Here is a 13,978-nt window from a genome sequence, read left to right as displayed (position 1 = left end):
AAACAGAAATTATTAGTATAATTGTTCTGTTTCAGTTTGAATTTCGCACAAAGCTATACGAGGGCTATGTGCGCTATGCGTCCCTAATTTAGTAGTGACAGGTAGCTATTTAACACCACCCACCGCCACCTCTTGGGCTATTCTTTCGTTAAGCGGAATTTACCGTCACATTATAACAGCCCCACGCTGAAAAGGTAACGGGATTCGAACCCACGATCTGCATATTGCGAGTCGAACGCCATGCCAGGTCTGAATCGTTCTCTTCAAACTGATTTTGTATCTTCGTGTTTTGACATTATACATTGTTTAATTTGATTACCTCTGTGACTTTGTACACTTGTTTAGTTTTGGTTAAACACGATGGGCTATCTATGCTGTGCCCACCACGGGTATCGAAACCCGGCTTTTAACGTTATAAGCCGTCAGATTTGTCGCTGAGTGACATATTTGTTTACATTTTCTTCTAACGAGCCAATGCTTATTAGATTTTTAAGTTTTAGTACACTTAGAAATTGGTTAAAAATGAAATAATATTAAAGTTGGTTAACACTGCAATACCAAAAAAAAAAAGGGTAGAAAATCATAATTAAAAATAGTTAAAACATATTAAGGCATTTAGATCTTCAGTATGCCACTAGGGGGAGCTAAAGCTAGAAACTGCATATCAGCGTATAGGGTTCATCGAACTATTCATATTTTCGCAAATATATCTTTCAACTTATCTTTGTGCATTCACTCCCATTTCTTTGAACCGTATAATTACCTTAATTTGCCGAAATGAACAACCAAAGAATATGTGACTACATCCACCTGTCATCAAATGAATAATTTAAAGAAAAATAACATTTTGGAAATTAAAGAAATATACAATTTTGACATTCCTAGTCTTTTCTAATAACTAATTCAGAAATGAGTTTGTAAGCTTTTGAACCTTGGTATACAGACGTCAAAAATATCCCCCTCTCCTATCAGTGGCTCAGTGGCAAGTTTGAGGGCTTATAATGTTAAAAATCTGGATTCGATACCCACGGTGAACAGAGTAGCTTTATGCTTAATAAGGAATAAAACCCATCTAGGCCTAGCATTAAAAGTTTTTGTAAAGTGTATCTCTGAATCTAAATAAAAAAAAAAAACAGTCTCGGGTCAATAGTTCAAAATTACGGACGGTAAGAAATAGCCTTAGTTGCTTTGCCATAAACACAAAATATAATATTTACGTAAAATAGTCTTAGGCAGCTTTTATGGGGCTATTTTACTGCTATTCACTTCAGAAAATTTATTTTGTTTAAATTCACAATTATTGTAATAATAACAGTAAAAAAATAATTCACTACCGGAACTGATTATTTTTAATATCCTTCTAGGATTATACTTTGTCCGTACAGTGCTTGAAATAATAAAAAAGAAACAACGTTAAAAATAAAAAAAATAAGACAAAAAGTGTCGAGAAAAATATTCATGCCTTCTTAGTTTTTTTTGTTGTTGTTTGGAAAAGCATAAAGTTAATGTCAGACGCAGACGAACATGTCTCTAGTCAAAAGGGACTCGTGTTTACGAACTTACTTTTTTAATTGGAAACTCCTAGCTTGACAGATATGTAGTGTTTTGTTACTTATGCTTTAAAACACTTTCATGTAGTCCACTTCTAACACGATTATAAACTCCTATTCAACAGTACTTACAGCAAAGTTGTGACTAATTACTATCAGACATTGTCCTGATTAGTCCCTCTGTGATCTCCTAAGCCTAATTAATAATTACATAGGTGATCGTATGGTCACTAACCATTACAACAGCGGACATTGTTTGAATGGTGATTATGTGCCCCGAGAGGGATGGTGTATAAGTAATGACTACGTGCTCCGAAAGGGAGAATATATAGGTTTTGATTACATGCATTGATTAGTATGTGATTTTTATGTTTTTGTAGATATGGAGTCATAAGCATCTTTAGTATTCATTTCTTTCTCAGTTTTTACGAGTTAGTCTTTTTCAGTATTCGTAAAAAATAAATTATTTTTTTGTCAACTGCAGATGTATTTTCAATAGATAAATCAAATCACTTTTTTCAGTTCCAACTTTTCTGGCAGGAAATTAAATTAATTTCGTCATTCGATTGTTAAATGTAAGCTTATTGGAGAAAGTTACTGTGCTCCAGTCTTTGACCTATCTCTGTTGTAATAACAGGTTATGTTTACTGGAGAACGATGTTTGGTCCAGTCTTTGACCTTTCTCTGTTGTAATAACAGGTTATGTTTACTGAAGAACGATGTTTGGTCCAGTCTTTGACCTTTCTCTGTTGTAATAACAGGTTATGTTTACTAAAGAACGATGTTTGGTCCAGTCTTTGACCTTTCTCTGTTGTAATAACAGGTTATGTTTACTGGAGAACGATGTTTGGTCCAGTATTTGACCTTTCTCTGTTGTAATAACAGGTTATGTTTACTAAAGAACGATGTTTGGTTCAGTCTTTGACCTTTCTCTGTTGTAATAACAGGTTATGTTTACTGGAGAACGATGTTTGGTTCAGTCTTTGACCTTTCTCTGTTGTAATAACAGGTTATGTTTACTGAAGAACGATGTTTGGTTCAGTCTTTGACCTTTCTCTGTTGTTATTACAGGTTATGTTTACTGGAGAACGATGTTTGGTTCAGTCTTTGACCTTTCTCTGTTGTAATAACAGGTTATGTTTACTGGAGAACGACGTTTGGTTCAGTCTTTGACCTTTCCCTGTTGTAATAACAGGTTATATTTACTGGAGAACGATGTTTGGTTCAGTCATTGACCTTTCTGGTTTAACATGTAAGAATGCGCCTAATGGAAAACGGTGTTATCACTGAAACCAGCAGTTGATACTTTCACAACCATAAAATTCTGTTTTTCTACAGCACAACTTGAAAAGTTTCTAAGAGCTGGGATAAAATAATAATTACCAGCTGAAACGGCTACCCAGGTTTTAAATAAAACACACAGCGTCTATTTAATTAGCTGATCTCGTTCAATTTACCTAGTACTGTCAGTACCCGGATGACACAAACGTCGACACTAGTTCAGGAACATTTATGTCGCTAACGGCTGATAAGCGCCCCACTAACTTAATTAGTTTGTGTGTGTGTGTGTGTGTAGGAGTAATGAAGAGCCAAGTCTAGTTCCCACTTTGAAAATTGAACTAATGCCATAAAGTTTAGTCATAAAATTACGTTTGACACAACGAGGGCCTTTCTCGTTCGGGAGAAACGCGTTGGTTACTTTTCAATATCTATTTTAAAGCAGTCAACAGAATGTATAGTAAAAAGAAGAATTTGAGCGTCAAGCAGATCTATATGTTATTACGTTTTGTCAAACATGAGAGAATTTTTCTCTTCCATTATGTTGAATTGGAAGAGTTGTTAAGAAAACCGTGTTTTTGAACTCACCGTATATAGAAAGTATCGTGTACATTAACCCTGATTAAACCGCAAAGACGAAACGTTGGTTAAAATAAATAAAAAATCTTTTATATATATATATATCTGGAGTATAAAAGTCTAAACTTTTTATTAGAGATAACAAAGAAACACATATAGAAGCCATAAAAAAAACCTTCACAATTTTAAGACTTTCTGACTTGTTCTATGGTGTACAAGCACGTGGAGTGAGTGCTTTACAGAGTCAAATAAAACCTAGTGTAGGTGACTCAATTTGAATATCATTAGTGCTCCACTTTACTTTTCTCACGTCACTGGTTCTACCCAATACTCTGAATAAAACCTAGTGTAAGATGACTCAATTTTAATATGATTAGTGCTCCACTTTACTTTTCGTCACGTAACTGGTTCTGCCCAATACTCTAAATAAAACCTAATGTAGATGACTCGATTTTAATATGATTAGTGCTCCACTTTACTTCTCGTCACATAACGGATTTTGCACAATACTCTAAATTTTAACCTAATCACCGCTTTTAACAGAAATTCTCTAATGATTTAATGAAGATCTACAAAACTTATCCAAAAGTGATTACCATTCTAAACTTCAAAGTAAGTTAGGGATTTTCTTGTTTTTTTTTCTGTAGCTTTTCAAATTTCTTTAAAAAAAATGGTTACGCATTTAAAACTTAGCTTTGGTCACAGTTATTTATCTGTTTACGGGTTTGTAAAAATAGACGAACGCTTATTTACCTGTTTACAGGTGTGTAGAAATAGATGAACGCTTATTTATCTGTTTACAGTTGTGTAGAAATAGATGAACGCTTATTTATATGTTTACAGGTGTGTAGAAATAGATGAACGCTTATTTATATGTTTACAGGTGTGTAGAAATAGATGAACGCTTATTTATCTGTTTACGGGTGTGTAAAAATAGACGAACGCTTATTTATCTGTTTACAGGTGCGTAGAAATAGACGAACGCTTATTTATCTGTTTACAGGTGTGTAGAAATAAATGAACGCGTACCATGTGAACTTAAATATAAGTCTGTTTCAGGTTTCTTGTACAAAATTTCTAGCTAATCGTTTCTCTTCCTATTAGATTTAAATCGTACTATACTGCAAGCTCAATTTCTATGTTAGGTTTAATCGTTTCTAAACTACAAATTAATTAATTTTCCTTAAGTTTGAATTATACTAAGCCTAAAACTAACTTTTCTTTATGTCAGATTTTAATTGCGTTGAAACTAAAAACTAACTTTACTTTATGTTAGATTTTAATTGCGTTGAAACTAAAAACTAACTTTACTTTATGTCAGATTTTAATTGCGTTGAAATAAAAAACTAACTTTACTTTATGTTAGATTTCAATTGCGTTGAAACTAAAAACTAACTTTATGTCAGATTTTAATTGCGTTGAAACTAAAAACTAACTTTACTTTATGTCAGATTTTAATTGCGTTGAAACTAAAAACTAACTTTTCTTTATGTCAGATTTTAATTGCGTTGAAACTGAAAACTAACTTTACTTTATGTTAGATTTTAATTGCGTTGAAACTAAAAACTAACTTTTCTTTATGTCAGATTTTAATTGCGTTGAAATAAAAAACTAACTTTACTTTATGTTAGATTTCAATTGCGTTGAAACTAAAAACTAACTTTACTTTGTGTTAGATTAGTGCTAAACTTTAAGCGAGTTGTTTTTTGGTTTGGTTGATTTAGTGATAAAGTTTCATAAAATGAACCTAAAATAATGAACAACCTGGCCAAAATACACACAAACAGAGTGAAATTGAATTAGTCACTTCGCATATAAGTTGAGGAGAAGTGGTTAAATTCTGGTACACCTAGATTATACAGGTGTGAGTATAATATTTCTGATACACCTAGAGTAAACAGGTGTGTGTACACTATTTCTGATACACCTAGAGTAAACAGGTGTGTGTACACTATTTCTGGTGCGCCTACAGTAAGTATATGTGTGTATTATTTCTTGTAGACATAGGTAAGCAGTTCTCTGTGTGTGTGTATACGAAATATATTTGCTGCACATAGAATACATATAATAACATGGGTTTTACTATACACAAAGAGGTAAGAAATATTGTTACAAATGTTACAACAGAGTGCTGACGGTATTTGTCATTGTTTGTGCTGATATTTTAACTATTTTAAAATTGATTGGTTTTACAACCAATTTTAAATGTTCTACACGTTCTATCTATGGACTGAGCTTGGCCTAACGGTTAGCGTGTCGGGCTGGGAAACGGAGGGTCGAGAATTAGAGACTTGGTGCTACTAGAAACGTTTCACATTTCCAGCTATGGATGCGTTACAAGAACGCTATTCGGATAAGAGTAGCCACTTCAGGTAGCAGATGCTGCCGTTCTTCAAGATCAGGGAGGTTATATCTGAGTCACATTAGTATCTGATCTGGCCGTTTAGGGTCATAGTGGTATTTGATCTGGCTGTTTAGAGTCATAGTGGTATCTGACATGGCTGTTTACATTCATAGTGGTATCTAATCTGACCATTTCATAGTCATAGTGGTATCTGATCTGACCGTTTAGGGTCATAGTGATATCTTATCTAGCCGTTTAGGGTCATAGTGGTACCTGACCTGAACGTTTAGGGTCATAGTGGTATCTGACTTGAACGTTTAGGGTCATAGTGATATCTGATCTGGCCGTTTAGGGTCATAGTGGTATCTGACCTGGCTGTTTAGGGTCATAGTGGTATCTGACCTGAACGTTTAGGGTCATAGTGGTATCTGACCTGAACGTTTAGGGTCATAGTGGTATCTGACCTGAAGGTTTAGGGTCATATTGTGATTGAGATACGTAAATACAAAAAGACAGTTCTTCTGACCAAGACAAAGTTGCGAAAAATGACGTAACGATAATTCGAACATTATAAACATACGATTTAGCCTTACATTTTAACTGTCATTTTTTTGTTTTGCATTTAATGATGGACGCACATTATCTTGGAATTTGTAATCATTTTTTTGAACACGAAGTTAACATGTAATACAAATATTTTTGGTTTAAAACGAATTGTCAAAATGTGCTAAGAATATATCCTAAAAGTTTCTCAATTTTTCCCTAAGAACATTCGAGTAGAATTAGAAAAGAAGTCTTGAGAACTGTTACTTCATATATTTATTTGTCTTTGTTTTAGATTTCGGAAACAAAAGAAATTGAGTTTGAAAGCAAACTTACTCCCAAGTCGTTCGATTTTAGATTTTCAGAGATATAAGTAGGAGAGAAAAAAAATCACGTCTAGTCCATTAAGATATTTAGATAGAAGAAAAACTATTTATTGCATAAACTTTTTACACAACCAGTGCCTAGCAAAATTACATATACATTATTGGATTCTTTCTACATCAAATGTAAAATGAAAAATTTAACGAATCAAGCTGCTCTTTCCTAGCTACATGTTTTGCACTAATGTTTAGCTGTACATTTTCCTTTCGAAACATGGAATAAGAAAATATATATAATTCTAAATAGCAGTTACTGTGCAGTATGAGTGAATAAACTTTTAAATACGATAAAGCCATGTATCCGGACTTAATTGTAAAAGACAGTATTTCAAATAAAACATTAGGCTTGAATGGAAAAATTGTTTAGCTAACATGCTAGAACGCAGATGTTCTTATTGTAAAAACGTTACATTTGTGTGCTAATAATTTAATCTCGGAGTATTTTATGACGGTTTGTTTGAAGTTAAGCACAAAGCTACAAAATGGACTATCTGTGCTCTGCCCACCACGGGTATCGAAACCCGGTTTCTAGCGTTGTAAGTCCGCAGACATACCGCTGTGCCACAGTGAGGGGGGGGGGGAGCATTTTACGACGAAGGTGAGGATAGGCAAGAGTTAAGAAGGCGAAAGTTTAATTTGTAACTTAAGGTGATACAAACTCATTGAACTGGAGTTATTTTCACACCTTTTTATTGTGGAGTTTTGTTGGTGAGTAGCAAGTAAATCCACAAGTAACCCAGTTAATGAGGGGTCTTGTTTGATGAGTAGCAAGTAAATCCATAAGGGACCCAGTTAATGAGGGGTCTTGTTTGATGAGTAGCAAGTAAATTTACAAGTAACCAAGTTTATGAGGGGTCTTGTTTGGTGAGTAGCAAGTAAATCCACAAGTGACCCAGTTAATGAGGGGTTTTGTTTGGTGAGTACCATGTAAATCCGTAGGTGACCCAGTTAATGAGGGGTCTTGTTTGGTGAGTACCAAGTAACTCCACAAGTGACCCAGTTAATGAGGGGTTTTGTTTGGTGAGTAGCAAGTAAATCCATAAGTGACCCAGTTAATGAGATGTTTTATTTGGTGAGTACCAAGTAACTCCACAAGTGACCCAGTTAATGAGGGGTTTTGTTTGGTGAGTACCAAGTAACTCCACAAGTGACCCAGTTAATGAGGGGTTTTGTTTGGTGAGTACCAAGTAAATCCGTAGGTGACCCAGTTACTGTTAAGATTCTTAATTTTAAACGTGTAAATAAAGATTATGAACTACGTAACATGACTATAAACATGAAGCAAGTCTGCATAACACGTCAGTTTAAAGACGTAACATGGAAATAAAGAAGGTGAATGTGAAGCATAATAGCAATTGAAATACGTAAATGGAAGCAATAAATCAAACAGCTTCGATTGAAAATTACAAAACAGAAATTCATGGCTAGCTATTTTCGCTCCACTGATCTAATCTCCGTTAGAATTAGTTCGTCTTTAAAGTATTCATTCGTGTAGACTTTTTATTAGTATTATGTATTATTTCGCGAAATCACGTGATCATTTCAGTTAGTAAAAATAAGTAATACGAAGCATAAACTTGATTGACAAGGAATATGATTTATACGCCATCGTTAAGCCTAAAGAAAAAAAGAGGATAAAGACAAAAGTTTTAAGAAATTGTTAAACTTATTAACATTTTAAGCGCTAAGTTTATTAAAATTGTATATTTCTGCTAAAATTCTAACAATGAAACTAAATAATACATCCCTAAATTACAACGATGTTACCTTAAAGACAAAGTTTTTTTTTAATTTGTTTATGTAAACTGCATAAACATATGTGAAAACCTGTTGTAATTAAACAGCGTACTATCATTGTTATTAGTGATGTAACAGGAAATGTGGCTTTTCTTAACACTTGGTTATAATATTGGCTATTTAAATCTTATTATAATGGACGTAGCGTGTATATATGTATCTATGTATATGGCCAAAATAATAAATAGATTGTGGTGCCATCTATTGAATGGCGCCACAAACAAACATCCTTAGAAAAATTCATACTTTGGATATACAAGATTCAGTACGTGCAACAACCATTTCTTTATCACAGAACACAATTTTAGATAAAAGTACAGTAGGACTGACTGTACGTGAGGGTTTGATTATATCTTTATTGATGTCATTTGTGAATATAGTACTGAAACAACGGAGTTCTTAAAAACTGTTATTTTTTCAATAAAGGTTACCACTTACCAAAATATTACAGTTTATATCAGCACAATTCGAATACTTTTCCCGTGCAGTACTTTGCAGATAAATCCTTTTTTTTAGAAAATGTTAACTTTTTCTAATTTTTTTTTCAATGAGGTATGAATACTACGATTAATTATTACTAGTACAAACATCTAATTTTTATAAATATAATTTTCACAATTATTTGCGTATGTTTAAATTGTTGCAAGATTGGTTACTTTTTATTTCTCGCAAAAGTAATTGCGCTGATCTTGAAAAACTCAATTTCAAAGAAATAAGTCTTTCTGTCGACATATTAACACACACACACACAAGCACAGTATTACTGATGGTTATCGTTGATGTAAAAAAAAAGGCAAATAATTTGAAATAAAACGACGCTTCGTTTGTTAAGCACAAAGCTGCACAATGGGCTATCAGTACGTTGCCCACAACGGGTATCGAAATCCGATTTTTAGCATCGTAAGCCTTCAGACTTACCGCTGAGCCATTGGGAGGGGAGGGACAACTTAAACGATAGAAATTTAAATTAATTTTGACTCTTTTTTTTTTTAAAATATTGTTTTTTTATAGCGCAAAGCTGTGCTGTGTGCTATCTGCGCTGTGTACACTGTAGGGAATCGAACTCTGGATTTTAGCATTGTAAATACATAAACTTCACCCATCGGTGTGCCTCTGGAAAGTGGTTCTGTCATTCTTTCTTCGTCGTAAAGGCGTTAGCTATTTGAGTTATGTAGTTAACAAATAATACTGTTATTACTTAATAATATCGAAAGTTAGAATTTTTATGATTTCCACCCAAATGTGTTTCCCTAATAGTTTTACGTGTTAAAATAAGTTGAATGTTAATAATGGATGGAGACGGCTTGAATGGGTAATGAAGAAAAACTTTAATATAAGTTTCACATGACAGCAAATGTTCAACGTTTCGACAAGGTTTTGTCATCATCAGGTACCATTTGCTGTTATGTTAAACTTATATTAAAGTTTTTCTTCATGACCCATTCAAGCCGTCTCCAAGCATTATTAGTCTCAAAGTGGGTTCCTCGTCATCAAAGTTGAGTGTTAGTTCAATGACACAAAGAGAACAGCATTGTTCCCTTACTGAAGCGTACAATGTTTTTTTTAATGTCAGTAATTTAAAATTTATCACTAAATTAATTTTAAAATTAACAAAAACAAAACTATCAAGATGTGCATAAAATCCAAAAATGCTGTTCTGTGATAAACCTCTCTTCAAAATGATTTTGTTATGTACCAAACAATCGCAAAAGCGGTAATTGTTGAGTAATACTAATTTTCTAGCGCGACTTTGCTAATGGGATATTTGCTAATTAATTAATTAATTAGTGTTGTAACATTAATGTGCTCGTACAATTCAGAAATATCGTGAAAGTAATATGGGAATGTTTACTATTCAATTATTGCAGAAAAAATGAATGTGCTCACGCAATTCAAAAATAGCACGTGCAGGATTCACGTGGTGTTTAGAGAAATATGGTTTAAAAATAACTGGACAGTCTTTGGTCATGGTGTTTTCCTGATTACGAGACAGATTAGCCGTTCAGAAGCAGGTTGACATCCCATAATGAGGTGTGAGAGATTTTACATAACGAAGAAGTTAGATGTGAGAGATTTTACATAACGAAGAAGTTAGGTGTGAGAGATTGTACACAACGAAGAAGTTAGGTGTGAGAGACATTTTACACAACGAAGAAGTTAGGTGTGATAGATTGTACATAACGAAGAAATTAGGTGTGAGAGATTGTACACAACGAAGAAGTTAGGTGTGAGAGACTGTACATAACGAAGAAGTTAGGTGTGAGAGATTTTACATAACGAAGAAGTTAGGTGTGAGAGATTGTACATAATGAAGAAGTTAGGTGTGATAGATTGTACATAACGAAGAAGTTAGGTGTGAGAGATTGTACATAACGAAGAAGTTAGGTGTGAGAGATTGTACATAACGAAGAATTAGGGGTGAGAGATTGTACACAACGAAGAAGTTAGGTGTGATAGATTGTACATAACGAAGAAATTAGGTGTGAGAGATTGTACATAACGAAGAAGTTAGGTGTGAGAGAGATTTTACACAACGGAGAAATTAAGTGTGGGTAGATGTCCAAAATTTAATATTAAATTGCTGTGTAAGTACTTCTTTTTCACTAGGTTCCCCAGTAGGTCAGCGATAATTATACGGACTTACAACGCTAAAATCCGGGGTTCGATTTCCCGTGGTAAACAGAGTACTAAGAGAACAAAAGTAAGAGGTTAGACGTGGGTTGATGTTGAAAGAGTGGCCAGAATATTTAGGTTTCGTATTTTTTCATCTTAAAAAATTAATCTTAAAATGTTTTGTACACCCCCCCCCCCTCTCCATCATTCTTCGAGTATACTATCCGAAATCTGTTTCGGATTCTTTTTTAAATCTAAAGGTGGAAACACTATTACTAATTTTAAGTTTGCCCTGATTGTAGTAACAAAACTGACGTAGTCATCTAGATTACTCATTCCATCCCCATTCCAAGCAATAACCTCAATAACGTTTAAACTGTTAACTCGTACCTCTCTCCTTCACCCACCCACACAACAGGTACCTTTTCTTTAGAATTTTAAGCCCTGGGCGCAAGGAAGAAGTTGTGTGGGGGAGGGGAAGTCTAAAGAGTAGTCAGGAGCCTTCAATTCTGTCTCACTTTACTTCCAAAATTTAGTCTTTAAAGGCTGTCTAATAGCCCCTTCACACACACACACATACAAACTTCTCTCGTTAGTCCTTACGTGTGGGTCCAAAATTTAGTCTTTAAAGGCTGTCTAATAGCCCCTTCACACACACACACATACAAACTTCTCTCGTTAGTCCTTACGTGTGGGTCCAAAATTTACGATGACAGTTTAAAGGTTAAAACATTGGTTATCATGAGTTAAATAAAACAGTTAGTAATTTCAGTCCAAAAGCATCAGCTGTTAAAACTGCATATCTAGCTTTCTGAACTAATATCGGAACCTAATCGTCACATAATTCTACAGAGGGATCGAACCTTGAATGTTAAAGTGATAACCGCTCAAGCTTAATGCTGGGCCACCGAAAAGGAGGGGGGCTCCTACGAGGAGTTTGGGTGTCTTCAAATAAGAGAGCTTTGGTCCCCCTTTTTTTATTTGTCCTACAGTGGGTCAAAAGTTAAGTTTATGGACTTAAAATGCTAAACTCCTGGGGTCGAGTCCCCGTTCTGGACAGAGTGCGTATACTTCATTGTGTAGTTTGCACTTTAAAAACAAATTTTTTTTTATTAAATACTGGATAATCTTAATGTAATGCCGGTTTAACAGTTATTTTGTTTACTGTAGATAATGTGACAGCTGTTTATAAAAACTATTTGAAATCTGTTGATGCTGTAGATATTGGTAACGGTCGGGCAGCCATGTTTAACTGTTAGTTTAATGTACTTTTATAAATTGTAATAATAACTCTTTTGGAAGTGCAGCCTCTATTTCTGCCTTTCAAAGCGGCTCTCTGTTAAACACATGCCAGTAACAATACTTTAACACATCAAAGCACGTGCAAATTACCGACAGCACGCTCATCTCCTCTGGTGAACTCGCACATGCGCAGGAAACCAAACGTAGCTTTAATTGCAGCGATGTGGCCTTCGCGCTCTAAGTTTTGTAAGCAGTGTGTGATGTATTGAAATCTTTAATTCAAAAAAGTCGAAAATAGCCTATAGCAGCTTTTCGTTTTCAGTATAGTGCGTATTATAATCTATATAAATATAATAGTACTGTCTGTTGTATGTCCATGTAACTACTTCTATATAAATATAATAGTACTGTCTGTTGTATGTCCATGTAACTACTTCTATATAAATATAATAGTATTACATGGACATACAACAGACACCTACTTCTATATAAATATATAGTACTGTATGTTGTATGTCCATGTAACTACTTCTATATAAATATAATAGTACTGTCTGTTGTATGTCCATGTAACTACTTCTATATAAATATAATAGTAGTGTCTGTTGTATGTCCATGTAACTACTTCTATATAAATATAATAGTAGTGTCTGTTGTATGTCCATGTAACTACTTGTATATAAATATAATAGTACTGTCTGTTGTATGTCATGTAACTACTTCTATATAGATATACTTTGTCTGCGGACTTACAACGCTAGAAACCGGGATTCGATAACCGTGGTGGGCAGAGCACAGATAGCCCATTGGGTAGCTTTGTGCTTAATTACAAACAAACACACACACACAAAGGATTTTACCGACTGCACTTTTCTGCCTCTTTGTTGGTCAAGCTTGATTTCGCAAAATTTATTTAATTTCAGTTAGCTATGAAGTGTTAGGTTAGGGTATACTATGGGATGGAGGTGAAAGTACTTGCCCCGTCATGTTTGACGGGCTATACGCTTGTGATTATATAAAATGCAAGATGATCTTATGATCAAAACAGTAAACATTGGAGTTAGGTAAAGGATTATTTAGCTACATTGCACATTTTATCCGATAATAGTAAGTTTACTAATATTCTTTTCTCCTTAACAGTTTTTTGTTTTCAGCTGGTGGTCATTCTACAATTTCTTTCCTTCTTTTCTCTCTTCTTCATTCTGAAACAGGAGTGATCTAGTGGTTAGGATCCCTAGACTGTGAATTCAAGGATGCAGGGTTCGAGTCCCTTTGCATCAAAACGCGCTTCTTCTCACATTAGGGACGTGGGTGCGTTATAAGAGTGACGGTGAAGTCAAACTTTTAAATCAGATTGGAGCAATCCAAGAACTAGCAGAGGGCGCTGTCGACAAGCTGCCTTACATCTAGTCTATCATTTCATGGCTATGTGTAGATAGGTAATTCTTGTGTAGCTTTGCGAGAGTCTTGTAAAAAAACCAAAACAAGAAAAACAAGCATTCTCATTTTCAAAATTTCTTGCCAGTATTATTTTTCTTATCATATTCTTTCGCACATAATTTAAAAAAAAAATTCCAGAAGAGCCCCCAACGTCCGTGTGACGTTTTTTACTTTAAACCATTTTCGACTGTCAATCCCACACCTGACAG

Source organism: Limulus polyphemus, unplaced genomic scaffold, assembly GCF_000517525.1.
Source record: "Limulus polyphemus unplaced genomic scaffold, Limulus_polyphemus-2.1.2 Scaffold831, whole genome shotgun sequence".
Lineage (NCBI taxonomy): Eukaryota > Metazoa > Arthropoda > Merostomata > Xiphosura > Limulidae > Limulus > Limulus polyphemus.
The sequence above is the reverse complement of the archived record's forward strand: the minus strand, read 5'-3'. Positions refer to the sequence as shown.